Source organism: Bos taurus, chromosome 9 (genome assembly GCF_002263795.3).
Source record: "Bos taurus isolate L1 Dominette 01449 registration number 42190680 breed Hereford chromosome 9, ARS-UCD2.0, whole genome shotgun sequence".
NCBI classification, from domain to species: Eukaryota; Metazoa; Chordata; class Mammalia; order Artiodactyla; family Bovidae; genus Bos; species Bos taurus.
Genome location: NC_037336.1, coordinates 12069056 through 12093598, shown reverse-complemented (window position 1 = coordinate 12093598; position 24543 = coordinate 12069056). Strand labels below are relative to the sequence as shown.

At 39.0% G+C, this 24543-nt stretch overlaps 1 protein-coding gene and 1 long non-coding RNA gene across 4 annotated transcripts in view; both read right to left on the bottom strand.

Moving 5' to 3' along the window:
- KCNQ5 (potassium voltage-gated channel subfamily Q member 5) overlaps positions 1-24543 on the bottom strand; it is a 649180-nt gene that overhangs the window by 558002 nt on the left and 66635 nt on the right. The gene's annotated exons all lie outside the window — the stretch shown is intronic.
- The window catches only part of LOC112448016 (uncharacterized), a 75867-nt gene that overhangs the window by 43353 nt on the left and 7971 nt on the right, over positions 1-24543 (bottom strand). Inside the window, exon 2 of the long non-coding RNA XR_009495952.1 lies at positions 1-24543. This exon is cut by the window's left edge and continues 43353 nt beyond it. This is a non-coding gene — a long non-coding RNA (uncharacterized lncRNA).

Genomic DNA, 24543 nt, shown 5'->3' with positions numbered 1-24543 from the left:
GAATACCGGACCACCTGACCTGCCTCCTGAGAAATCTGTATGCAGGTTAAGAAGTGACAGTTAGAAATGGACATGGAACAACAGACTGGTTCCAAATCAGGAAAGGAATATGTCAAGGCTGTATATTGTCACCCTCTTTATTTAACTTTTATGCAGAATGCATCATAAGAAAAATTGAGGTGGATGAAGCACAAGCTGGAATCAAGATTGCTGGGAGAAATATCAATAACCTCAGATATGCAGAGGACACCACCCTTATGGCAGAAAGTGAAGAAGAACTAAAGAGCCTCTTGATAAAAGTGAAAGAGGAGAGTGAAAAAATTGGCTTAAAGCTCAACATTCAGAAAACTAAGATCATGGTATCCAGTCCCATCATTTCATGGCAAATAGACGGGGAAACAATGGAAACAGTGACAGATTTTATTTTGGGGGGTTCCAAAATCACTGCAGATGGTGACTGCAGCCATGAAATTAAAAGATGCTTGCTCCTTGGAAGAAAAGTTATGACCAACCTAGACAGCATATTAAAAAGCAGAGACATTACTTCACCAACAAAAGTCCATCTAGTCAAGGCTATTGTTCTTCCAGTAGTCATGTATGGATATGAGAGTTGGACTATAAAGAAAGCTGAGCTCTGTAGAATTGATGCTTTTGAACTTTGGTGTTGGAAAAGACTCTTGAGAGTTCCTTGGACAGCAAAGAGATCCAAGCAGTCCATCCTAAAGGAAATCAGTCCTGAATATTCATTGGAAGGACTGATGCTGAAGCTGAAACTCCAATACTTTGGCCACCTGATGCAAAGAACTGACTCATTAGAAAAGACCCTGAGGCTGGGAAAGATTGAAGCCAGGAGGAGAAGGGAACGACAGAGGATGAGATGGTTGGATGGCATCACTGACTCAATGGACATGAGTGAGTTTGAGCAAGCTCTGGGAGTTGGTGATGGACATGGAAGCCTGGCGTGCTGCAGTCCATGGGGTCACAAATAATCGGACAGAACTGAGTGACTGCACTGACTAACTGACCTACTTCCATGATTAGTAACTGCTTGAATCTGTTCTTTGTTATTCACATAGGTCTAGAAGGCAGAGCCTTTACCTTGCAAATAAGGAACTGGGGACCGGGAAAGACCTTTATGCCCAGGTGGGCCCCACAGGGTCTTGCTCAGCTTGAGTCTCTGCACATACTGTTCCTTTATGCTTTAGTTCAAGTGGTGAACTTCTACTCCTCCATTTTCCAGCCCAAAGTTCACATCATCAGGGAAGCTATACAACTCTGATGTTACTTCCATAGTGAAACACTAAGGGTGGGGTGGCTTAAACAATAGAAATGCTTTCTCGCAGCTCCGGAAGCTGGATGTGTAAATCCAGGTTTGGTTTCTCCTGGAACCACCTTCTCAGCCAACCTTCCTGATCTGTCATATGCCCTGTTCACAGTGTGCATGGACCCTTGGGTTCTCATCCTCTGCTTTTAAAGACACAAGTCCTGTTGGATTAGGGCCCCACCCTTCTGACCTCATTTCACTTTAATTACCTCTTTAAAGGCTGTATCTCTAAATGCAGTCACACTGGAAGTTAAGGCTACAACCTGTGGTGTTAGGGAACACACTCAGTGTCCAATAGATTCCCCGCTAAATCTCCAGATCAGGTTAGGCCCCACTGATCTGTTCTGTAACATCTTCTCTTTGTTACAAAGCACTTTCCTCAGTTTGTAATAATCAAAGTTGTTTGGCGTGCATGACATTTGGCCCCCATCTGCCTCTCAACCTCATCCTCTCCCCTCGCCCCACCCCTCTTTTGCTGTCCCCCAGATGTTAGGCAGTTCCTGCCTGGAAACCTCCTTCTGTGGCTCACCCCCCACTTCATCCAGATCTCTGTTCAAACACCCCCTGGAGAGGCTACCTCTGAACTCTCATATCTCTAAATATATTACCCAGCTCCCAATTATTGTGCCCTGACAGAGCTTTAGTTTTTCATAGCCAAACCTGCCATGATAATGTCTATTTTTTTGTTGTGTGCTAACTCTAATATATATGTATATGTATATAGCCAGAATGTAAGCTAACTAGGTTTTGGCACAAATCTAGAACAGGCATGGAACACAAGAGGCATCCAATACATATTTTTGAGTGAATAAATGATTGTATTTACTAATAAAATTCTTTGCTTCTTATCTGTTTGCCCTATCAGACTGTAATCCCTGTCAAATGGGAAGAATTCTGTTATTATCACCAGTAACCAGTCGCTGAAGTGCCTAGTATACTGCTACCAGTGGTTAGTACATGGTAGGATCTTAGTAAATACTTGCTGAATGAAAAAATAAAAACAAAAGTAGTGAAAGCTTATGTATGGAAAACATCTTGAATCAATTTGTAGAAGATGAATAAAATCTGTGACATTTCTGGCTATTTCACAATTCATTTTGATTCATCAGAGGTGTATCTCAATTTACACATGGCTTTCCAGGCCAGATCTCTTTTAGGGGTCATGAAACTACCATTAGAGTGCTAAAAAATTACAGGAGAAAGAGAATAACATTATTTTTATTTCTAGAAATGTTTTCTTTCCAAGAACCAAGTGTAATACCAGATTATTATTTATTGGATGTTCTTTTAGTTTACCAATGAATGCAATTCCAGGACTGAATTATTTGAATATTCTGTATGGACTGAAATAAAGGTCTTAAAAACAAGGCAATAAAAATACACAGTCAGAATGGCTCTTCAAACCAGTAATTTTTAAAGTGAATATGTTCTTTACATGTGTTTTATTTTTAGAGATTCTTAAAAGGAAATAAAACTGATTAATATAATATTAAGATAATACACTATTTTGTAGTTTGTTAAAAGTAGGTGTAACTTAGTAAAAAACTATATGTGTAATAATTGCAGTTTTTTAGAGAACTGTGTTCTTTCTCCTCCAAAATATCCTGGTAAGAAGCTGATTGCTTGTTGACAAGTATAAAATCAACTACACTTATGGTTATTTTGATTTATCCCTCCATCTACAGGAAAGTTTGAGAAAAGTATTTGTTTAATAAGCTCAAATATAAATTCTAAATTCCTTTACAATAAGTAAAACTCTAAACAATTTGTCTTTAAGAACATCTAAGTGATTTTCCTTTTTATATTTCAAATAAATTCTGTAAATGTTTTTCTACCCTCACTCTCTTTGATTTCATATCTTAATGTATATAAAATATGCACTGATAAGCAAAATTTAAAAAAGTAGAAATTTTGAATGCATTGAACTTTGGTTGTAATTAAAATTCAAACACAAAAAATATTTTGGGGAATGGATGATGGGCAAAATAAGGGAAGGGGATTAAGAGGTACAAACTTCCATGTATAAAATAAATGTCACAGGGATGTGATGTACAGTCTAGTAAATATAGTTAATAATATTGTTATAATTTTTTTGGCATCAGGGTAATGTTTTATTCATAAAATGAGTTTGGAGATATTTCTTCCTCTGAAACTTTTTGGATTAATTTGAGGACAGGTATCCACTCTTCTTTTAAGGTTTGGTAGAATTGACCTGGAGAACCATGTGGACCAGGATTTTCATTCACTGAGAATTTTTTGATCACTGTTTTAATTTCATTATTATTAATCAGTCTCCAGATTTTCTATTTCTTCATGATTCAGTCATAGAAGATTATATGTATGCGTCAAAACTTATCCATTTCTTCTAGATTGTCTAATTTGTTGGCATGTAATTTTTCATAGTAGTCTCTTATGATCCTTTCTATTTCTGTGGCATTTATTATACTGTCTCCTCTTTTATATCTGATTTTATTGTTTTGGGTCCTCTTTTTTTCTAGATGAGTCTGGCTAAAGGTTTTTCAATTTTCTTTCTCTTTTCAAAGAACAAGCTTTTAGTTTCCTTGATCTTTTCTATTAATTTTTCAGCCTCTATTTCATTGGTTTCTGCTCTGATCTTTATTATTTCCTCCTTTCTACTAACTTTACACTTTATTTTTCTTTTTCTAGTTCCTTTAAATATAAAGTTAGATTGTCTATTTGAGACTTTTCTTGTAGGTCTGTATTGCTATGAACTTCCCTTCTAGAAACGCTTTTGCAGTATCCATTAGATTTTGGAAATTTTTGCTTCTATTTTCATTTGTGTCCAGGTATTTTTATTTCCTCATTTATTTCTTCAGTGACCCCTTGGTGTTTAGTAAGCAGGTTGTTTAGTCCCCACGTGATTTTTTACTCCAGTTTTCTTATAATTGATTTCTAATTTCATACCATTGTAGTTGGAAAAGATGGTAGATATAACTTCAATATTCTTAAAATTATTGAGACTTGTTTTATGACCTAACATGTGATCCACCAATTCCACTCTGGATATGTATATGAAGAAAAGGAACACACTAATTTGAAAAGATATATGTACTTCTGAGTTCATCAAAGCATTATTTATTATAATCAAGATATATAAGCAAACCAACTGTCCATTGATAGATGAACAGATAAAGAAGGTATGGTATATATTCACATGGAATATTATTCAGCCATAAAAAAGAAAGGAAGTCATGCCATTTGTAACAACATGAGTGAACCTTGAGGGCTAAGTGAAGTAAGTCAGATGAAGACAAATACTGTATGATTTCACTTACATGAGGAATCTGAAAATCAAAACAGATTAACAAACAAAACAAAAAAGAAACAGACTCACAGACACAGAGATCAAACTTCTGGTTGCTTGTAGTGGGAGGGGGTGAAGGGTGGGCAGGTGAACTGGGTGAAGGGGATCAAGAGGTACAAACTCTCAACTGTAAGGTAAATAAGTAACGAGGATGTAATGTACAACATAAGGAACACAGTCAATAATACTACAATAATTCTGCATGGGGACAAATGGTAATTAAACTTATTGTGGTGGTCAACTTGTAATGAATAAAAATTAAAAATATCCTAAATCCCTATGTTACACACTGAATCTAATATAATATTGTATGTCAATTACATTTCAATGAAATAAAAAAGGATAAGAATCACTGAAAAACAAAAAGTTCAAAGATCAAAGAGTAAGTCTAGGAAGAATAAAGCTACTATCAAAGGATGAAGGTGATTCCTACTATGCTTTGATAAATATAATGTAGATTCAGTTTATCTGATTTTATTGCATGGTAGCCATATGAGGTGTTTAAGAACTAAGTTTCCAAATCATCTTGGGATATCTCTGGAGTACGTGTTTGATCTTCCATAAACAGTGGGAGGAAAAAGGTGAATTGCATATAATTGTGTCCCGTGACTGAATCTGTAGAGGTTCTTTTTTTTGAGGAAATACATGAAATCCTTGATTATTTGCAGTCAGATGGAACATCTACTTAAGTAGGATTTCTTAACTTCAGCACTACTGACACTGGGAGGTGGAGATAATTCTTTGTTGTGGGGCTGTCCCATGGACTATAGGATGTCTAGTAGCATCCTTGGCTTCTGTTGGCAAGATGCCATAGGACTTTTCCCTAATTGTGACAACCAGAAATGTCTTCAGACATTACCAAACATCCTCTGGTGTTCCTGATTGAAAACCACTGACTTCATAATGATCTTTCTAATCTACTCAATACATGAGCATTCACTGAGTACCTGGTAAGGTTTCTGTGCTCTACTGGGAATTAAAAGAGGAAAAAGACATGGCTCCTTCTCTTACAAGGCTGAGTCTGCACTATAGAAACCACTTTATTGGAGTGGTCTCTATAAAACAGAAAACACTTATCACTGAGGTCTACATGGAGTGTATTGGCAATAAATATTTCATCAATTAAGAGACTATCAAACATGGTGGAGAGAGGTGGGGGAAATTTCTGGAAAGCATGCCTGGGGCATGAGTTCTGAAGACTGGATCAGATATAAAAAGACACAACTAAGATGGAATTGCTTTTTATGCGTCATGAAAAACTTATACATTTGTAAGGGGTTCAAGCAGAACCAGGTGAGATGAATGTGAGATAAATCAATGAAATAAAGCATGAAGAGAATTCTGTGGGAGCTGACAGAAGGCAGCTCCTTTCAAAATATGACAGGATGTCAATGGAGGGAAAATGGAAATCCCGGTTACAAAGGAGGTGGGTTTCCTAAAAAGTGTGGCTGGAATTCGAAGAGGGGATGTGATTTCCTCAAAAGTGGACTCAAGTCCTGGCTGAGCAGTTTGGGGATGCAGCTTAAGACTGATCAAAGAGATGGAGGGAAAGGTCTGAATCTTAAACCAGGAAGAACTACAACTTGGGAGCTGAGTTTGGTAAAAGGTAAGAATCAGACTTTGTCCTGGCTGATCAAGCAAATGTCCAAACATTGCTATGAACCCTGAATCCCTGTCCACTTGCCCTGGACTACTATTAGGAAAAGTTTTTTTGATTCAGATTTTATTAAGAAGTTCTATGGTTGCTGAACCATTAAACATGTTCATATAAAAATGATCATTTGTATCTGTTTATATTGTCTTAAATAAACTATTATCAGGTTAATGAAAGATTTAAATCGCAGGAGATTTCAGGATCATGGAGTAAATTGAACATTCTTAAGCACTTTATCTTAGCTATAATTCACCTCAAGGGATATTTTTGGCTTTTTAAAATATTATTCATTTCAGTTGATGAATACAAACTTTACTTCATTTCCTACTAAATCCAGGCATCTGATTCCATCACTTCATGGCAAATAGATGGGGAAACAATGGAAACAGTGATAGACGTTATTGTCTTAGGCTCCAAAATCACTGTAGATGGTGACTGCAGATAACCCTGTGTGGGAGACAGCAAAAGAGACACAGATATATAAAACAGTCTTTTGGACTCTGTGGGAGGAGGGGGGATGATTTGGGAGAATGGCATTGAAACATGTATAATATCATATAAGAAACGAATCGCCAGTCCAGGTTCGATGCAGGATACAGGAAGCTTGGGGCTGGTGCACTGGGATGACCCAGAAGGATGGTATGGGGAGGGAGGTGGGAGGGAGGTTCAGGATTGGGAACACGTGTACGCCCGTGGTCGATTCATGTTGATGTACGGCAAAACCAATACAATATTGTAATTAGCTGCTAATTAAAATAAATAAATTTAATTTAAAAAAAGACGCTAGCTTCTTGGAAGAAAAGCTATGACAAACTAGACAGCGTTTTAAAAAGTAGAGACATTAATTTGCCAACAGAGGTCCATATAGTCAAAGCTATAATTTTTTCCAGTAGTCATTTATGGATGTGAGAGTTGGACCATGAGGAAGGATGAGTGCTGAAGAACTGATGCTTTTGAACTGTGATGTTGGAGAAGACTCTTGAGTCTGTTGGAGTGCAAGGAGATCAAGCCAGTCAATCCTAAAGGAAATCAACCCTGGATATTAACTGGAAGGACTGATGCTGAAGCTGAAGCTCCAATACTTTGGCCACCTGATGAGAAGAGCTGACTCATTAGAGAAGACCCTGAGGCTGGGAAAGACTGAAGGCAGGAGAAGGGGACGACTGAAAACGAGATGGCTAGATGGCATCACCGACTCGATGGACATGAGTTTGAGCAAGCTTGGGGAGCTGGTGATGGACAGGGAGGCCTGGCATGCTTCAGTCCATGGGGTCGCAAAAAGTCAGGCACAAGTGAGCAACTGAACAATAAACATTATTTATTTAAAAATCTGAAATACATACACATGTGTACACAGGCATACACACATATAATCAAAGGCCAGATGATGTCGACTGGGGAAGGAAGGACAAACACATAAGGACAATTCCATTATCAATACAAATTGATGCTGATTCTCATTAATTTAGTTAGAGCTTTCTGCCTTGATATTTTAAAATGTTTCAAAACTGGTTCCCTAGTCAGATAGGCAACATCTGTCAGATTCCCAAGGTCACATTTTGCAATAGAAATGGTCAATACTTTCCAAAAATCAGGTGGCTTTGTGAATATACATACAGATCTAAAAACCACTAATGAAGTATCTAACTGACATTCCTAGTTGGAAACCCTGGTTGGTACACATGCCTAAATGGGTGTACATACAAGCACACAGACCCATGGTCTACGTAACCATGATACTTAAAGTTTATCTCTGTCCCTAATGTGGAAGCCAAGAAACAACTAAGTTAGCTTTTCCCTAATGGCAACCCACTCCAGTGTTCTTGCCTGGAGAATCCCAGGGATGGGGGAGCCTGGTGGGCTGCCGTCTATGGGGTCGCACAGAGTTGGACACGACTGAAGTGACTTAGCAGCAGCAGCAGCAGCAAAATATCTTAAGAATCATACAGGTAGAATGATTGTGTTGGTGTGGGAGTCTGCATCTTTTTTGAATATGAACGAGCACAGAAAATTATTACACGTGGTTCTAAGCACAGTTCTTTTGACAAGAAAGGAACTGATAAAGATGACACTTAATCACCAATAATGGTGTGGATTACTATAGAAAAAGTATTCTGTTCTTTTTCTGAACATTTGCAATAATCACATTCTCCTTTTTTGGTTAAATTATGCCTTTTTTTTAAGGTGTTTATTTATTTAATCTTTGGCTGCACTGCATGGCACGTGTGATCTTAGCCAACCGACCAAGGATGGAACCCGTGCCCCCTGCATTGCAAGGCAGAGTCTTAACCACAAGACTACCAGGGAAGTCCCCGTGCCCTGGTTTTAATTTAGATATCATATGAAGGTAACTTGATGCTTTCAAGGCCATTATCATACCCATTTATGGTCGTGTGTGACATTAGGAATTGACTAAGACAAAGTATCTATTGCCTACAAAGTTGATGTGCTTTCTTATCTACTTAGTCTAATATCAAGAAGTTCTTTGGGCTGGGGAAAAGTATTGAACAAGTGGTTATAGTGTTATATTCATAAACTGGTTAAAAAACACAAATATGTGTATTTAGACACACCCATGCACACATACACATTCACATAGATTCTCATATTTTTGCAATTATAGGGAAACACATAAATATGACTATATTATAGGATATAAAATAAATACTTTGGAACTACTTCCACAAGGCCATGAGCAAATAGGATCATTATCCTAGTGACTGTATTACATTCCATACAATCATCTACATGACATTTATTATTTCTGTTGTATCTGTTTGGTTACAAGTCTCTTACATGCCCTGTATTTCAAATTTCTGAAGAATGATAGTTATAATTCATCTCTTCATCCCAAGTGTCTATCACAGTGTCCAGCAAAGAGAAAATCCCCAGAAATGTGTTATGTATGAGTGAATTTGTGTGTTTTTTGATTCTTACCTTAGAACAAATATCTTTTAAATTTCAATTATAACAAGATGCTTTCTTAAAATATTAAAATTTTCAGAATTTCTCAATGTATATGGAAGCATTCTTTCCATGTCATAGTTTGTACTCAGACTTTAACGCTTCTGCTTTTATGAAAGTAAAGCTAATAATAGCTAGATTTATAGTGGCCAATAAGATGCTTCTTTTTTGAACCACCCAATAACTCATTCTAAAAAGAAAATACAACTGCACTTTGAGTGGCATTCTATCAAATTTAATTTTGCAATGTTTAATGCTGCCTCATTTTACCAAAATTCCAAGGCAAATTGACCAAATATTTTATGCAATTAACATTTGTCAAATACTTACTGCAAAATAATTTCTGCAAATTTTAACACCCCATTTTAATAGTTTGCCATTCCTTTTTTAAACTTTCTCCATGATAATCCTTATTTTTTTTAGTAGAACAGCAATATTAAAAAGGAATAAATTTTTTACCTTATTCTAGGCTTCTTATTTTGATCATTTATTTCAGGGAATTTGAGCCTGTCAACACTGTAACAATATAACAAATTAGCTCTCAAATTGAAATAATTAAGGCATAAAGTCTGACAGCTCTTTTTGTGTTAAGAATTAGAAATGATAATTGCTTTGAAAATACCCTCTTACTTTTTAAAGGGGCCATGGAATCCTGCAGGAGGAGAAATTTAGTTTTACAAATTTTCATTTCTCTTATAGGCTGTGCTTTATCTAAAAAATACTTTGACATTAAAACCTGTAGGCATATTTTAAAGAACAGCTGCACAATTAAAAGCACTTCACCTTTTCAAACTGTACATAATTTAAATACTCTTAGGAAAATACAAAGCCTTCAGAGGTATCTGAAGAAATACTGGTATTTCTATTAGTCTATGGAGGCAACTCTACCATCTATATCTTGGCCAAGTATGTCTGCCCTATACATACTTATCAAACACTGATAAAAGTGGTAAATAATTTCAATATGAAGACACAGGCAAGGTTAGCTTCTGTATTTAAACTTGACTAAAGACTGATGGACACACAGCAAATTCTAATGATCTAGGAGATGGCCTTACAACTTAACCATCAAAATCGAGGCAAACATTAGTTATTTAGGACACCCCAGGGTACAAGGATCAAGAAAGTCGCCACCTATGTGGTCAAGAAAACTGATGTGGATAGAGTTTAAATGGACTCAAAACAGAGAAAATTACATTGGGTAGAAGATGGCGCAAAAGCAGAAAGACAGAAAAGAGCAGAAATTACTGAAGAAACGCTGACCAATTCAGTTCATCTTGGAGCCGAGACACCAAGAAACAGTCAAATCAGAAATAACCTGAAACCACTCAGCTATTCTGTAGGCAGTGGAAACTTCTCTTTGTTTTTGAGCTGAAGGGCATAACAAAACTGTCAACTGTAACATTTTCCCTGTAAATAACTTTTGTATGTATTGCAATGGCGCTGTAATCATCTCTAGTGCAATAAACTTAACAGAGTAAAAGAAGAAAAAGGCAAAGAAACAGCATGCTTACACAGCATCACCAAATTAGAAGATCTGTAAAGGACTAGAGTCAGAAGTCCGGAGAAGGCAGTGGCAACCCAGTCCAGTACTCTTGCCTGGAAACTCCCATGGACGGAGGAGCCTGGTAGGCTGCAGTCCATGGGGTCCCTAAGAGTCGGACATGGCGGGTGAGCGACTTCGCTTTCACTTTTCACTTTCATGCATTGGAGAAGGAAATGGCAACCCACTCCAGTGTTCTTGCCTGGAGAATCCCAGGGATGGGGGAGCCTGGTGGGCTGCTGTCTATGGGGTCACACAGGGTCGGACATGACTGAAGCGACTTAGCAGCAGCAGCAGCAGAGTCAAAAGTCAGAAACATAAAGATCAAATAACAGCTTTCCATGTTTATAAAGATTTTCAGATACAAAAATTATAATTCTGAGCAAAGAGGAAAAATATTTTATATGAATGTAACTTTTTCATCACTCGCAACAATTATTTTCAGAAAAACCAAGATTAACTTATTCAAAAGCAAGAATGAAATATCTGAAAAATTTACACTTATGTTTCCTTTTTATTAGGAAGGAACTGCTTACATTACAAAGTTGCTATTGGTATATATGATTCTATATGTGATTTTATTTTTTGGAAATAATTAAATATATCATACTGAGCCAAGAAAGTCATTACTGCAGTTTCCTAAAATAATTGACTGAGCATCTCTTAAAGACCCCTCTACAGGCTTCTCAATGGGTCATCTCTGAGAAATGAGAAACAGGGAGATTTATAAAGACATAGAAGAATATGCATATTGCTGATGTATAATTTTAAGACAAATAATGTCTTAAAATATTGTACTATATTGTACACTATATTGTACACCTGAAACTAAAATCACATTGTATGTTAACTACACTCCAATCAAAAAACAAAACGAGAAAGACAAATAATAGATTTGCAGTACTTCAGTTTGGACTTTATGGGTATTAGAAGACAATATCTTTGATTTTAATCATTCTACAAATATAACAAGAAATATTTTTGATAGATTTGTGTTGGCTACATTAAAAAAAGAATATAGGCACTAATCTTCCCCCTAAACTATAATATGATGAAAACATATCTAAAAATGTGACGCTCCCTAGAATAGAAACTATTGAGAAAATTTTAAAAACACAATTAACACCTTACATCATGTGCAGTTGTATGCAGAGAGAAGTAAGGTAGGATTCACTTATTTTCATCAGAATAGTATGGCTTGGCCATGTTTTGTAAGGCACACAAAAATGTGGTTTAAAATATTGGTATCTGAAAACAGCCATAATTAAACCATTTATTGGATTTGTCCTATTGTAAAACTTTACTTTAAGAGAAAATCTCTCAGAATGAGTAGTTTTACAACTTTCACAAGAACAGCAAATATATCAGATGTCCTGTTTCTGGGGAGCCACTTCCTTTGCAGGGCCCTGTACATTCTTGAAATCTAGCTGCAAATTAAAACACACATCACAAACAGAACTGGTTAATTGGGGGAAAAAAAATGCTGAAAAACTATCAGAACCAATGATGAAACACTTTAAAACTCTGACACACATCCAAACCACCTAAACTTGCCAGTTTCTATACTGAACTGGCTTCCTTGCAGAAAATGAAGGCTGTGGACCTTGGTTCTGGCCAAGTGAAATATTTTCAAAGGAACGGTTTAACTAGATATTTTCGTCACTTCTGGTTTGGCTAGAGTAGTGTGACATTGTTCTCAGGGAGGCAGATTTACTAACATGACAAAACAACGCGGAGGGCGGGAAAGGGTCAAGGGCCTCCAAGCCTACATCTGGAGGAGGTGACTCTCTACAAAGGAAAAGAAAGAGTCAGGAAAAGAGAAGGATAAGAAGGGCAAGCCTGGGCAGAAGGGAGGATGGGCAGGGTAGACACAGCTCGCATTCGGAGTCACAGGTCTTGGCAGACAGAGGACGGAGGTGGTGGCTCCATGCACAGGGAGTGTGGTCTGTGTGCATACTCATCAGTGCGTTTCTTCTGTCTGCTGGTCCTGGGGGTCAGGGTCAGGGTCAGGGTGGGGGTCATTGCAGGGCTCCAGCATGGGGTGACAGCCCCAGATCTCACCCTAAGTAGACCATCCTGTGGCTGTGCGAGGGTCAAAGTGGAAGAGGAGCCATTCCCACCCGGAGACAGGCTGGGCAGGGTTGATCTGCATCAGGTCAGAGGTCACAAGGATACAGAGGAGGAGAAAGACTAGTAAGTACTAGTAAGACTAGTAAGACTAGTAGGGAGTCAAGACTGATTCTAAGGAGATGAAAAGGCTGAACACTTGGAACCACAATAAATAAGAAGAATGACTGTCTTTCGCTTGGATCTGCCAAAAGTAAAGCTTTACACAGTGAAATCTTATTATAAAGTCATCATTTTTTTTAAATTGCAATGAAGTCCTGACAATGGGAGGCTGTTTGTCCATCACTTCCATTGTTCTGCATGAAGAGGTGACTTGCTGGGGACATAGGACCATGACAGCCAAATTTACCTGACGCTGCACTCTGTCCTGAGACTGAGTCTTAAAGTATTTCCTGAGGGTAGAATAAAACAAAGGGAGCTTTTGTCCCTGAAATTCAGAAAAGTACCTTTCTCTACGTCAACCATGGCTATTTTTTGCAACATTCCAAGAATTTAATTTTTTTTTAATCACTTGCAAAACTACCTGTGTTTAAACCCTGTTATGTACTCCTTAAAAAAAAAAAGAAATCTGTATTTCCATAAGCCTGGCCAACCATTCAGGAATGCCCACCTTTATTTCCCTTGAGCCGTATGATCCGATGATTGCATTTGGCGTCTAAAGCAAAATTGTCCAAGCAGTGCTTCACATTGCTACATAGATTCTAGCATTTTATCTTCGCTCAACCCCACTCTCACCCTCATAATGTATCTTCATTGAAAAGGCATTAGTTTGTGAATATTGGCTTTTCTCTGGAAGAGTGTTCTTACAGATGAAGAAGAGCAGCCAAGGAAAAATACTGTATTTTCTTTTAATGAGTCTTTAATTGTAATGTTTTAAATTATTCTATAACATCTAATGTGGAAGGAATTTAACATAATTTAACAGTCTTAATACTGATGTATAGTATATAACCCAGAGCTTATTGAGTGTAACAAAAACCCAGTCCATAACACTCTTTTTTCCTTCCATACACAGAAACACAAAATAATTCTCAGCTACAGAATTTATAATACTATTTATAAAGCTGCTACATGTTAAATTAATTCTTGAATAGTATTTTATTTGCTGATATCACAATATTTGGTATTTGCTATTCAGAAATGAAAAAAGAGGGGGCCTAATAGGATATTTTTTGAGTTTATACCAAGTGGAGTTTGTTTCAGAAGGTCTGAAGTTGGGGCTTTGTAAATTTTAGTTCTTTATTGCACTATTTTACTAAAATGAGTGAAATTACCTGGGACAAAACTGTGGTTCAGAACCACAGCATTAGGTATTGTCTTCTAAAAGTAGAAACTCTGACTAAATCTGACAAATAATTTTTTTAAAAATAAGAAAAACAAAAACTTGAACGAGAGAGAGGTGAATGGGTCTGAGCAGAGCAGGGACCGAGATGACGGTGACGAGGTTACTCAAGGCTGGGTTAGCTCCGGTGAATGCAGGGAAGGGGCTGGACTCTGAAACCACACAGAACTGCGCTTGTTTCTCAGCTTTGCCAGGTCCTTGTGTGAGTGACCAGAACATTCAAAAGTGTCAATAATAATAACGCTTATTATGGCTGTTTTGGTTAGTGAAATAGCTGATTTTAGTATCTTACATTTATTGAAGGCTTACTCTACTATTTTAAGTGCTTTGTGTAGATGACCTTACTGAATTCTCAAGCCCTTGAGATGAGTCTAGTTATTACCTCCATTTTACAGATGAATAAGCAGAATAGGGAATAATCAATAATGCATGAAAAGTCAGGGGTGATGCACAGTTTTAAGTACAGTGCTCGAAACACAGATTCAAAAATGTCAACTATTTTGCTCAAGGAACTTAACCTAACAGTGTAGGTAACAAGGACCATTTCTGCATGAGAGTATTTAAGTCTAGTCTATATTAAATTTTCAAATTAACCTAAGTCCAAATTAGTTATTTCATCTCTCAGCATAAACCAAGCTAAGTGGTTAAGAATGAAATTTATGTGGTTAAAGAATTCTTATATTAAATAAACCTTAAACTCATCAAATTGTAAATTCTCTAGGTTAATAGAACCATCATTTCTTTTTCAAGTGCAATAATTATCCAGCTCACCATGAAGTCAGGGGTTTGGCAATCCTCTAATGACCTTGATGATACAGGTAGCTAAGTAGGATAATTTAACTCTCAGAGTAAGAAAAAATATGACCTACATCATTAATTTTAGAGGTCAAGAGAAGAGTGCAGCTGTCACAGATAAAGGAAATGTTTCAATGCCTGTTTGGCCACTAGAGCAATGTGCAAATCTCTAAGCAACAGTTTGTCACCGTTTTCCCAATCTCATTTTCAGACATCATTAGCTGCAACCTGACACAGTCACCTGATAAATAATATTTCATACCACAAAGACTAGAGCAAAAATGTTTCTCTTCCCAACTTCCTCTAAATTTTCCAATGCTGAAATGCATCTTGGATTACAGTTTTCTTTGCTGCCCTCACCTGCTTTCTTTGCATATAATTTAGAGAAAAATGTTCTTCCAGGAAAAAGCCTAGAATTTGTATTCCAAATTTCGGCAGCAGAAGCTGCTGAAATAAACACAGCCGTGACCTACCATGAGTTACACTGGATCCTCTGACTCCTCTACATGACCCTTGCTCTTCACCCCTGCATCCCACTAGCTCCCTTCTCATTTCGAATAGCACCCAAAGATGCATCGTTGCAAGAAGTAGGAAATGAGCGAATAGTTTGAGTGGCCGATAAAAACAACCATTCTTATAGAGTTGCTGAACCAATACTCTGAAATACTGTTTCACAAGGACAATGTCAATCAGTGGTCCTTGAGAGCAATAAAACTACAAACTAAAGCCTGCTTGACTTAATGATCACTTGATTTTGCAGAATGGGTTAAAGAAAATATTCCATCAGCTTCACAGGGATGAAGACGACAAGACATGAAAACAAAGAATAAAACCATGATCAACTGCAACTCTGAGGCTTTGGAAGGGGCCGTGGAAACCCAGTTATTCTCCTGGTCAATGGACTTTATCACCATAGTTACTAATGCGTGCACTAAAGTGTCAATCATTGCTTAGGGCTAAAACTACTACCTTCCAAACTATGGATGTGCCTTTCTTCCTTATGCGATAGATGTATTCCTGAAGCACTGAAAATAAGGTTAGTGTATGGAATTATATTCAAGATATCAGGAGTGTCCCTATGCAAGGATATTTATAACTGTAAATCCTGGCATCCTTCTATTTTAAGCTTACGCTTTAATATGCCAGGTTTTCTTAAATCAGAGAACTGTAAATAACACTACTTTAAGGGACTGCTTTGGTTGTGATCCAGTAATAGCATCGAGTATACAGTATCCAGCACAAGCAGAGTATAAGAGTTGCCCCCCAGCACTGCAGAAAAGCACTGGACTAATCCTTGTATCTTCATTCTCTCCTCACTGAACATCATTACCAGCAAGAAACGGAGCATTTGAAGGTCACAGGTATTGCTAATCATGATGCCAATATTCAGGCCCCAGGTAGAGACATCCACACTGCCCCCAAGAGGCTGCCTGGGATACCAGAGGCCTGGGTCCCACCAACTGATGCCTGCAATATTGAGGACCAATTGTGAAATAACTGTGGTTTTGAGAAAGGTTGAAAGAAAAGCCTTAGAAACAGTGAATATAAATATCTCTCTGCAAATCAAACCTTAGGGCACTAGTTTTAATATCCCAGTTTATTAGCTCAGAATTCAGATTCCATATAAGCTGTTAAAAGATTGACCGCTTTGAACTATGTTAGGTGGGGTTCTGGCCATGGCGTGCAGTGTAAACATCAGTGATGCACGGTCAGTCCTGTAATTCTATAATGTGGATTTATTTCCTTGATAGTCATCAGGTTAGTTTCATTTTCCTGGAATCCTTCCTTCTTTCTTCCAAAGAAAAATTTTAACTCCATTAGGTCCCTTCTCTTGCCCCCTAGAAAATCCCTTTCTTAGAAAATCCTTTTCTCCATTACTAAGAGGGTCTCCAGGGGCTTCCCAAGTGGCTCAGTGATAACCAGCTTGCCAACGCAGGAGATGCAGGGCTGGATCCCTGGACTGGGAAGATACCCTGGAGGAAGAAATGGCAACCCACTCCAGTATTCTTGCCTGGAAAATTCCATGGACAGAGGAGCCAGATGGGCCACAGTCCAAGGGGTTGCAAAGAGTCAGATATGACTGAGCTTACATGCAACAGGGTCTTTTCCTAACAAATGAGATTTTATGAACTGAATCCAAATGGCCCTAAGGTTCAAATGACTTTCAGTGGCCAAATCTACTATAACTTCTGCAGTTTTCATCCTGCTGGACTCTTTGGTGGCATCTGGCATCCTCAGAGGCTCAGTCGTCCCAACCACACCTTTATTATCTCTAAGTCAGCAACCCTTCAAGTCAGCCTGTCTCCTGAAAACCCAAACTTGATACATTCCCCATATTGTTACTAGAGTTATTCCTTTAAAAAATGATCACACTTCTTCTCTTGAAAGATGTGATGACTCCCCTGCCCGGTGGACAAAGTCCAAGTATCCCAGTCTGGCAGACAAAGCCTCTGCAGTGTGTCCTTATGTAACTTTCTAGTTTCAATCTTTACCGCTCCTCACCAGAAACCTTTCCCACACTGAAGCAGTGCTCCTTCATTCCTCTGCATCTTTGCTATACTGACCATATTTCTAGACCAAGGCCATCAGGACATAAACAAGTTCTTACCCAGGTAAAAAGATTCATTTGAAATCAGGACTGTCTTAGAAAACAGAGGCTGTTCCTGGTGGTTCCTACAGAGCCCTTTCCCGTCTTCATTTGTTAGCTTAGAAAATGTCAGCAACATCCATGCTCACATAGAATGTATTTGCAGAGTGCTGGGTCAAGGAACTCAAATTCTAGACTCTCCTCTCGGGGAGGAAGAATCTTCCCTGGTTTCTTCTTTAACCAACAATTTGGTTCCAGAAGTGGAGAGGAAGGAGAGAGGTGGGCAGAGAAACAAATAGACCAGTTGGATGAGCCTTGATGATCAAGGAAGTGACCCTGCAGCAGGCAGATGCTCTCAAAGGTCCACAAGCTCAATGTGACTTAGTGAACAGTTCTTTTGAATCTTCTGCATTCTTACAGCATCTAGTTCATGCTTGATTATGGCTCACAGTATACTCATCTGTCATTTCTTGATTCTTTGTTATTTTCCTAGGCTTCTGAGACTCCTAGCGCAGAGCAGATGCCAATAAGGGAGTAACAAACTCACCCTTTGGGACTAGCAAGGCCTAGGATACAATGAAGAAGTGTCTTTAAGATTTTTTTTGCAATCATAGTAATGGTGATTATTCAAGCAACACAATCTGGCCAAAGAAATTATGAATGCTGCTATAAACACATCCCGTGAAGCCTTTCTCATTAAACCAGTATGTTCGGGAAACAATTTTCCAAATAACATAAAGAACAGTGATGGGGCAGCTATTTGTGCTGGAAGACACAAAATTAAAAGTTGACAAATACCATCCGATGCGATTCCATCAGAAGCTCATTTGCATTTTTTAAAAAAACTCCGCTAAGAACCAATGACATACATTTATGTTACAAACAGAAGTCTTGATCCAGGAAAGGATGCAGATTTTCTGCTATGAGGGAGAGAATGCAGAGTGCCCAGGAGAGAGGACATCTGTCCAAAATGCCAGGCAGTGAACAAGAAAGCACTGATAGGATTTCTCTTTCTGATTTTCACAGCTCTCAAATTCCTGATTATATTCTTTTCCTCATATTTCACATTTATGCGACTGCTTTCCCTGCAATTTGGTTCTTTATTTAGCTCACAAAGTAGGCTTTATACTAAGGAGGTAGAGTGTTCATCTTTTGGCGTCAGTACTCGTTGCCCTTAGCAACCTCACTTGAAAGGAAACCTTATTTTCATCTGGTGATGCAAAGTAAGACGGAAGGGTCAACTGCAGAGCAGTTGTGAAAGGCAGGTCTCAAGCTGGCAAATCGCTCAGCACAAGCCCCTCTTTCATTTGGATCATTCCAAAGACATTGGGAGTTTTGTTCACAAATATTTCATAAATCACAGGTTTTGGACATTGGCTTCTAAACAATACTTGCAAAAAGAGAACTATACAATCCAACTTAAAATCTCTTTATTGAAACTACAGAGAGAAACCCTATAATTGACACAAGTCTGAGGCAAACAGTGAGACAGGTAAAAGGAATAAATATTCAATTCAGATATAGTATGTCAAATACTATGAATCTGTACTAATTTTGAATTCACTGATCTTTCTAAATTTGAGTTCAAGCTTCTAAGAACCTATGCGAAGAACCAAAGCCAATTTGCTGCCTGTTATTAGTTTAGACTTATAAAGTCAGTGATAGAACAGCTAATAATTTTGAATATTTTGGGGTCATTATCTGATATATGACAATTGTTAATCTATTTCTAAGGAAAAATAAGGGATAATGTAAATGTAATTTTCACTCTTTGAAGCCTACTCATGTATATAACTCATGTACAGTACTCTAAATGATACTTCATTATACTGTACACTGACATTTTCCTATGAGTCAAGATGAAAAGAACTGCAAAATAAAACTAACAATAGTAATAATAATAATACACTTCTACTATTGTGGCTTAAGACAGGGGTCCCCAGCCCCTGGGCCCTGGGCTGTTTCCTTCTATGACCTGTTAAGAACTGGGCCACACATACAGCAGGAGGTGAGCAGTCGTCTTCCACGAAATTGGTCCCTAATGCCACAAAGGTTGGGAACCACTGGCCTACGAAATCTAAGCTATCAGGCTGTTAGGCACTTTTGGCAACAGGGAGATGCCCTGTCATTGCTAACATCAACTTTTTACGTTATTTAAGTTGACCCAATGCAACTATGTATGACTAGCTATTTTACTTATGCTTTGTCCACAATCTCTGTCCGCAAGCCTAGTTCATGAAACACAGTTAAGCAGGAAGGTAAGGCAAGGAACAAACAGGAATTAAAGCACAGAGACTTGGAAGGAGGTCAAAATTTTAGAGAAGCAACTGTGAATAAGAGTATGATGAAACCATACGATTGCACATAAGAGTGTGGCTAGGTATGTCTGCGAAGCAAAAAGAGTCCATAGAAAAAGCATGTTTTCCCACTTTTGCAAGATATTCCAGCTAAATTTTGAAATCCCATGTTACAAATTTAATCTTGTACTCTTTAACTCTTTAGTAACTCTTGAAATTAAAACTAAATCAGTTACTGAATCAGATACTGTCAGCTTCTGGGTTTGGCTGTGTTTCATTTTTCCTTCAGCACTGAAGTTGAACCAAAGACGGTTGTTTTCCAAACTATGTTTACCAAAGGGGGAAATGTGTGGGGAGGGATAAATTAGGACTTTGGGATTAACATACACACATTACTATATATAAAATAGACCATTAACAACGACCTACTGTAGAGCACAGGGAACTCTGCTCAATATTTTGTAATGACCTATATGGAAAAAGGATCTTAAAAAAATGGATATACATTGATGTATAACTGAATCACTTTGCTGTACACCTGAAGATAACATAAAATTGTAAATAAACTACACTTCAGTGTAAAATAAAATAATCCACAGAGAATAAAGCAGTAATCCTTGTGAAAAAAAAAACGGCTGTTTTCAACTAAAACAACTAAATATAATTAAACTACTTAAAAACTCTACGTAATATCATTGAACTGTAGTGCATTTCTTGTATGTAAACTTTACCTCAACATTAGTTACAAAAAATAAATATAATAAGCAGAGATAAATAATTTGCTCAATACTTCATAAACATGGAGGGCTTCCCTGGTGGCTCAGTCAGTAAAGATTCTGCTTGCAGGGCAGGAGATCCGGGTTCGACCCCTGGATTGGGAAGATCCTCTGGGAAAGGAAATGGTGACCCACTCCAGTATTCTTGCCTACATGAATATATACAGAGTCTTTGCATTCTTATTTGAACACAACTCAGCTGCTGTAAAGTCAGCACCTCTGAAGCTTCTCTCTCCGATGAGACTGGAATCCCGAGGTATGGACCCGTCCCAGAGCGTTTGACTCTGCTGTCAAAGATGCTGCTCTGGAACCATCACCCACTGGGATGCTGCCATCTTTCTGAGTGGATGCTCAGAGCTTGCACCTGGCCTCCCTTGGAACAAACCATTACAGCTGTGAGAGGCCAGGACAAGCTTAGGGATGCCCCCTGAGACTGAAGACCATCTCTTTCTGCTGTTCCACTTTTCCTGCGTGAAGGCCGACTCCATTTCCAGTGGAGTGGACTTGAGGGGCACTGCCTCCCTGTCTCGGGCCCACTCATTCTGCTACAACCACTGACATCAGAGAGCACCACACATCTGCAGGGTTTCTATCCCAACCAGAGGGCTCCAGGGGCCGTCTCTAGCCTTCAAACCTCAGAATTAACTGTTGACAGACCATCAGTAAATTAAGTTCTGGCTTCAAGAAGCTTGAATGAGCGAAAGATGTATAATGACTTAATGAGACATTTTTAACAGTCAAACCCTTCAATTATTTTTATTGCTATAAGGTTTCTCTCACTCTAAAGAACAGTTTTCACTTTATGGGTGCCCTATTTTGACATGAAATATTTCTGGAGGTGATAGTATTCAGTAACCTTATATTTTTGGCAACTCAAGGACAATGAGAAGATATGCCAAGAGATTAACATTTTTAAAAGCTCACTTTTTTCAATCATAGAATTTTTTCATTGCTGTATACCACTGAAGCAACAGATGGATAACTATCATAAAATGTAAATATTTTAATAGATAAATATTATGCAATTTTAATAGTGTTTGAACAATGACACTAAGCGTGTTCTGAAAAACTCTTGTATTTTACTTGTTGCATACGATTATATCTCACCTATTCCAGATAACTTATCCAGAAACTTCAAGTGTATTGAATATTGCTGAAAATCAATCATAATTTTAAAAGATCTAATGACAGGGATTATAGATCTACTTAGATTTACTAGAGGTAAAATAAGACTGTATTCTGTTACAAATTTGTTAACAAGAAAAGGAACATAATGTGGAAAAAACTTTTAAGGGACATGTTTTCAGTAAAAGAAGGTGTGAAAAATGAAAAACTACTGAAATAAGTGAGCTATGTATGATCAGGAGCTTCCCTGGTAGCTCAGCTGGTGAAGAATCCCCCTGCAATGCAGGAGACCCTGGCTCAATTCCTGGGTCGGGAAGACCCCTGGAGGAGGGCAGGGCAACCCACTCCAGTATTCTTGTCTGGAGAATTCCCATGGACAGAGGAGCCTGGCAGGCTACAGTCCATGGGGTCGCAAAGAGTCAGACATGACCGAGCGACTAAGCACAATAACAGGGAAAATTGATGACATGTGATCTGACACTATGACCCTCTTACATTTAATTGTGGGAAAGACTTCACACTGTCACAGGGATCTTGTCACTTCTTTCAAGTGTTACTCTGCCAGTATCTTTATCTGTGCTCCCAGGTCAGACATGGTACAAAGAACAAATGATGAAGTATAGACAGAAAGAAATGCTGGAGTAAACCCTCAGGTCCCAGTCTGGACTTGGACAATGGAGATGACAGAAAACTCTTAAGAGAGTCACCTTCATGGCCCAAGTTACCCGGGAGGTCTTGAATGACCCAAGGAAGGTTCTGTGCTCTGCAAAATAGTTCTTATGTATTTATTTTGATTGCATTAGGTCCTCATTGCAGTGCATGGACTTTCTCTAGTTGCTGTGAGTGGGGGCTTCTCTTCATTGGGGTGCTCAGGCTTCTCAATGTGGTGGCTTCTCTTTGTTGCAGAGCACCAGCTCTACAGTGCTGGCTCCGGAGTTGTAGCACACAGGGTTAGCTGCCCTGCGGCACGTGGAACCTTCCTGGACCAGGGATTGAACCCACGTCCCCTGCGCTGGCAGGCGGATTCTTAACCACTGGACCACCAGGAAGTCCCTAAAAGACATTCTTGATGTTATTTCTGAAACTTTTTCTCTTGCCCCATTTTCTTTTTCATGCTGGGTGTTTATTTGGTTTGGGCCTGATGTATAAACAATCAGAATGGAGGAGGGACAAAGTCTATGCCAAGAAATGCAGCCCAAAGGGAAATGTTTTTAAAGCGCCATGTGGAGGAGGAACAATGCAGTGTCTGGGCTCTGATAATAATGCCCTGCGGCTGTGTATGGGGCAGAGGCTGGTCTGTATAAGGCAGGGATGAAAGTTTTTGGAAACTTTCACTATCTGTCAGAGTGGACAGAGTTTACCAGGAACACAGTTAAGTAACACCTTGGGAAGGAACCTAAATGCTTGGTCACTGCAGCCTCTCGCTCCACGGAGTGCAGGAGTGGGTGAGAGGCTAGGGTATCCTCTGTCAGGGACTCCAGGTGTTGGGGGCAGGGTAGGGGGGAGCATGTAGTCTCTGCTGGTGCAAAACAGGAGTTCCTGTACCTGACAGAGCAGAGAGCCTGAGAGGTCACATGCGATGACCCTGGTCCGGAACAGGCTAGGGGGTGGTGGCTGGGAGAACCAGTGGGCAGAGAAGACTTGCAGGAGATGACGTCAGAAGCCTTTGTGTTGATACCCACTGTACAGGTCGCTATAAACGCCCTAAGCCTCAGTTTCAGTATCAGTAAAATAAAAGTGCTAAAAGCTGCCCTACAGGTAAGGTTTCCTCTGAGGACTTATGTGGACATGTTAAAAAAAGAGAGAGAGAGAGAATTGTTAAGAACAATGACAAACCTGAGTTCCAGGCAATGTAAATCTGTACATTTTAACATGATCACTCAGCTCATCATGACTGTCACTTAACTGATGAGCAGCTACACAAACTGGAGACAGTTCAAAGACACCCAAGCCCTGTTAAGATGATCCAGGTGAGAGGAAAGTGGGGTGTGTCTCACTGGAAGCTTGAGTCAAGGTTCCCCTGGAGCCCAGACTCCAGCAGTGGATTGGGTGTATGGGGGTGTCTCCTCCTCTAATCACAGGTCTCTCATGATGGGGTTTTGCTGAGCACCCAAAGGTCTGAAGGGGAAGGCTTGGCTTCCCAGCTCAGGCCCTTCAGCGTGAGGGCTAGTTTCAGCTCTTACCATCTGTGTGACCGCTAATTGCTCTTAATATCCCTGCTTATGGAGCAGTGATAAGCCCTGCAGACCTGGTTGTAGAATGGAAAGCAAATCAAATCAAACTTGGAGAAGCAAGCCTTTTCCATCTGCTGCATCAGGTCCAGGTGGACACTCTGAGGTCTGCAGTCAGGTGTGGTTGGGGACAGAGCAGTCCCTGGTGGGGGTTCACACTTGGTGGGGACGCAGGTAGACGTGGGGCAGCCGTCAGCTCCTTCTGTCTGGACAGAAGCTGGCGCGTGGCCTCTCGCTTCCCCTCCTTTCTCTTTGGCGAGTTTGAGACATTAGCCGAGGTATCTTCCCCACAAAGTCCTTTTGCCCTTTCCACCTTGGTATTCCACCAATTAAAGAATCACCGGAGCTCAGAAGCACTTCCCACTCCATCTCCTTCCTTATAGCAAAGTCAGAGGTACCAGGGGTCATTCACTCTCCGTGGGAATCAGTTCAAACAGCTTATCTTCTTGGTTC